Source organism: Camelina sativa, chromosome 20 (genome assembly GCF_000633955.1).
Source record: "Camelina sativa cultivar DH55 chromosome 20, Cs, whole genome shotgun sequence".
Lineage (NCBI taxonomy): Eukaryota > Viridiplantae > Streptophyta > Magnoliopsida > Brassicales > Brassicaceae > Camelina > Camelina sativa.
Window position 1 is genome coordinate 26,594,884 of NC_025704.1, and position 5,626 is coordinate 26,600,509.

Consider the following 5,626-nt stretch of genomic DNA (forward strand, 5'->3'; position numbering starts at 1 on the left):
GACACACTCCTCCATCGATCCATAGCCGCGTCCGCGGGTCACATCACGCTGCGTTGTTGTGGACGAAACATTTTCGTCAGTTAATTTGAAGAAAAAATTATCGAATTAAGAGGATAGAAATTGGGAAAATTACCCTCCGACGGCGGCCAACAGTGTCGAGAAATTCATCAGCGTTTTTTGCGGTAACGGGGGAAGGTTACTGGCCGATAGCAAAGCGTAAAATAGAAACCAGTGGACGAATGATTGGAGCTTATGACAGAGGGAGAAATGTCGGAGACAGAGAAAGCAGGGAAGAAGAAGAAGTCGAAGGAGACGTTTGAGTTTCTCTTCTTCGGGTTACAATAACTTTTTTTTTTTTTGAATATTAACTGCGGATGATAGAAAGGACAATAGAGTAATTTGACGGGAGAGAATGCCATCGGTATGGCACATTTGGAAAGGCTGAAGCGGTTATGGCACATTTAACAACTTTTTTCACTATACATGGCACATTTCTTAGTTTTCTCTACAGTTAATAAAATATTAGATTTTTTTTCAGCATATGATGTGATTTGAATTTTTATAAATAGATGTATATTTTAAAAATCTTTCTTAAAATGTTTGAAGTATATTTTTGTGCAATAACTTTTTGTAACGATTTTCTAAAAAACCATGGTCTTAAACACTATTAATCTAAAATCATTAAGGTTAATATACTTCAAACATTTTATGCTGAAATCTATCTTAACAATTTTAGAGTACATTTTTGTGCCATCTTTTTTATCTTTGTATCCAAACAAGTCCCAGCTAAATTCTCTACAATCCTTACAACCAAACACAATCATTTCCTTATTTGAAAATATTAATTTCAAATTTCCTAAAATATATCTACCTAAATTTAAAGCAATATGTTAGATTAAAATATAATTCTCTTTTCACTTTTATTTAATCTTATATTTTATTATTTAAATTATTATTTAATACATAAAGTTAATAAAATATTAGATTTTTTTCAGCATATGATGTGATTTGAATTTTTATAAATGGATATATATTTTAAAAATCTTTCTTAAAATGTTTGAAGTATATTTTTGTGCAATAACTTTTTTGTAACGATTTTCTAAAAAACCATGGTCTTAAACACTATTAATCTAAAATCATTAAGGTTAATTATCAAAAACGGGTCGGTTTACTTTTATATGTTACAACCCAAAATTAGTGAATCATATCCCATTAATCGAAAACATAAATGATTAAAACTCGGATTATATTTACATTCCAAAAGCATATTATTGTCAAAAATGTCGCAGTCGTTTTTATTAATTATGTAAGTCTAAATAAGAAACAATATTGAAGATATACTGAAGATATGGTAATATTCTGGTTCTAATAAATCTATTTATAAGCCAAAAAAATCAGCATTAATTATCAAGCATATTAGCATATATGTTAAGATTTCACTGTAGACTAATGACTCTCCAGATTATTAATCCAATATACAAGTTCCTTAAAAGTAGCAACACAACCAACTAAATCAAAAATGTTACTAAACTATTAACACAGACACCACTTTCTCATAAACTATTAACACACACACCCACTTTCTACTATCACTATACTTTTCTTATGTCAAATTACAATTTACATCTTCCAACTAAACTAACGTTCTCTTTTCATTTTTTTTCTTTCTCATATCTCTCTCTATTATCTCTTTCTCATTTCTCTCTCTATTATCTCTTTCTCTTTTAATATTTTGTTTCTTTAACATTTGTTTTTTATTTTCATTACTATATTTAAGTTTAGTAACTTTAGTTGTTCATAAAAAAAAAGTTAAGAAACTTGTAAATAAACATTTTTTGCATTTTTCAATATTTTTCTTTCCACAAAAAAAAAAGTTTATGAGACTAATCTAAATCAAATACAATTGAATTGGTCTTCATAGTCAAATCAACAATTTATAAGTCCAAACTAAATTAATTAAATAATTTAGAAATTAATGCATTTATTTAACTAAATTTTCAATATGAAATAGATTGTTTGTCCACATACTTTAAACTTAAATTAGATGCATAATGGATTAACAAAATATTGCATTCATAAGTACATTTGGATAAGCTGTAAGGAACTTTTATCTATTACCAGTATCCACAAATTGTATTGGTATCCACATGACCATTAACATATGGATTTGATGTTGTCATTGTATCATAAACCCTAAATCTCTATAACTTGCAAATTCAGTTGGTATCCACATGACTACAAATATATGAATTTGATGTGTTGCTAGTACCACATTTATGGTCATGTGTTATAAATTTGATAACAAACTTTGATGTGTTACTAATACCCACATTTATGGTCATGTGTTACTAGTACCCACAAATTCTACTGGTATCCACATGACCATGAACATATGGATTTGATGTTGTCGTTGTATCCTAAACCCTAATTCTCTAGATACCACAAATTTCATTGGTATCCACATGACCATGAACATATGGATTTGATGTTGTCGTTGTATCTTAAACTCAGAATCTCTAGAAACCACAAATTCTGTTGGTATCCACATGACCATGAACATATGGATTTGATGTTGTCGTTGTATTCTAAACTCTAAATCTCTAGAACCTACAAATTCTATTTGTATCTATATGACCATGTTTTCGTTGTATCCTAAACCCTAAATCTCTAGAACCCACAAATTTTATTGGTATTCACATGACCATGAATATATGGATTTGATTTTGTTGTTGTATCTTAATGTAGAGTAGTTAATCTAAAATTTAGTAATATGGATTTTACAATATAGAAAATATAAAATCATAATTTATTGTATAAAAATAAATAGATAATTTTTTAGTAATCTCTTATATATTAAAAGAGAAACATTCTGGAGAAAAAGCTGACGTGTCGTCGCCAGAGAGCTCCATAGCCAATTTATTGTTCACCCTTAGTATTCCATAAAATTACATAAAACTGCCACTGCTATATATATATATTTTTTGGTCAATTGCCACTGCTATTTCATTTATTTATATACATAATATTTTACTCCTATAAATTCTAAAATTGATAAATATTATTCAAAATTTGATAAATATTATCCCCTACATATTTTCAAAATTAAATTAATTTCACTATGTATTGTAATATAATAATATAACTATATTATGAGATGTAAAAATATATATTTAAAATCATATCTTCACAAATATAAATAATGTTACCTTTCTAATAATATTATAAAGCTCTAATAGTGAAAGAATCGGAAATCATTTGAAACTGGCTCAATGTTTATTCTTTTGCTAAAAATAATAACTATATTTGCCCAAAAAAAACATATGATCACCAATTAAAATGACATGAATATATACTTTAATTTGGATAACTATGTAGTTAAACATTATATATAAATATGTAGATATAGTGTTTTTACAGAAATCTTAAAATTTAGAAAATCCAGTCAAATAAAAATGAAAACAAGTAATAAAATTATACTAATAGCTGAGATATATAGGGATCTAATGACCAGTTAAAATTTATAAAATCCAGTGATATAATACCATAACTTCCCCCTCATGAAACAATTTTGTAATTTTATTTCTCCATCAATTACGGACACATATATTACTTAAAAAACTAATAATATCCAAATTAATAGAATTCTCTTTAATAAAATATCTTATGGTATCTCCTATATAAAATACTCACACTTTCTATCCCATTTTATTATTTGCCCTTCTCTTACTATATTATTTACATTAAATTGTCATTAGTATAACTAAGGAATATTTCATTCAATTATTGAAGGAAATCTATACTATTAATTGGGGAATACATTTAAGGGTTAAAAAAATGATATCAAATATCCATATTGCCAAACTGATCCATTTATATTAAGAAGAAAAAAAAAATAAACAACAGATTTAGTATATTTTAGAGAATCGTTCAAATTAGTTCCATAGTAATCAGGTTATGAGAATTTTGTGTGGATATATTCTTATATGACAAAATACGGGACGAGAATTTTGGGAACAAGAATTCAAACAGAATATATACGGACATACTCATATGAATTACGAGAAATGAGATTTTTTCGAGTCAAAAAAAAAACTAAACGTTGCAATAAGACATATTAGACGGGTTTGATCGCTTGACAATTATATTTTTTTAAAAATAATACAAAAATAACTCCACACGTACGTGCGGGTCCGAACCTAGTAACTACTTAAAGTGACAACAAAAGAAAAGTAAGAGTAAAAGAGAAATAATCGATTCAAAAAGAATATATCTTCCACCAATTTTTGTTTCTACTCCAAATCAAATACAAAGATCAAAATTGTCCAAAAAAATAAGCCACATATGCAAAACACACCCAAAAGTACACATTCCATCTAAAGTAGGTGTAAGGGCATCTCCAATCCACCTCTATATANAATGAGATTTTTTCGAGTCAAAAAAAAAACTAAACGTTGCAATAAGACATATTAGACGGGTTTGATCGCTTGACAATTATATTTTTTTAAAAATAATACAAAAATAACTCCACACGTACGTGCGGGTCCGAACCTAGTAACTACTTAAAGTGACAACAAAAGAAAAGTAAGAGTAAAAGAGAAATAATCGATTCAAAAAGAATATATCTTCCACCAATTTTTGTTTCTACTCCAAATCAAATACAAAGATCAAAATTGTCCAAAAAAATAAGCCACATATGCAAAACACACCCAAAAGTACACATTCCATCTAAAGTAGGTGTAAGGGCATCTCCAATCCACCTCTATATATGCTTTTTAACTCTATTTTAGAGTAAAATCTACTCCAACCCATCTCTATTTCTACCTCTATAATAGAGATCTCTATTTTTTTCTTCTATATATAGAGGAACTCTATTTTTTCCTCTATTATAGAGTTGAACTTTTTTATTTATGAAATGGTCCTTGAACTTTTAATACTTCTATATTTATGATCAAAATAAATAAAATATATATTTAAATAGTTTAATCATAATTTAATGAAGTGGAGGTTAAAAAAATCTACTATGTTTTATTATTTTATATGATGCAATGTATTTATTTTAATAAATGTGATCTTTAAATAATATTTATAAATGTTAAAACTTTACATAGTATCATAATTTTATGAAAGTTTCACAAATACTAAAATAAATGGGTTAGTTTGCAATTTTTATAAGTAAAAGGTGTATTAATAGTAAAATTTAAAAAAAGAATCTTTACAGAATATTCTTTTTAGAGGAAAAAAAAAAAGGTTTCATTGGAGCAAAAGTCACCTCTATTATAGAGTTCCTCTAATTTAGAGGTAAAAATAGTGAAAACTATTGGAGATGGTCTAAGTGTAAGAACTTTGACCCAAAGTGGGTGTAAGTGCAATTAACCCAAAATATTTTGACATCATATAGTATCAAAATTAATTACATACAAGCATAATAATAGCATATACCTAATCAACCATTCTGAAATATTTAAATTAAATAACTTTCAATATTTTTTTCTACTAACTCACACAAAACCCTCAAAAATTTCTTAAAGCATTATAAATACTTTGTTAACGCTCCAACTAGCCATTACGGTAAAAAACACAAAAAGGAAAAAAAGAACATATTTTGTCATTGATGTCATTTCTCAAG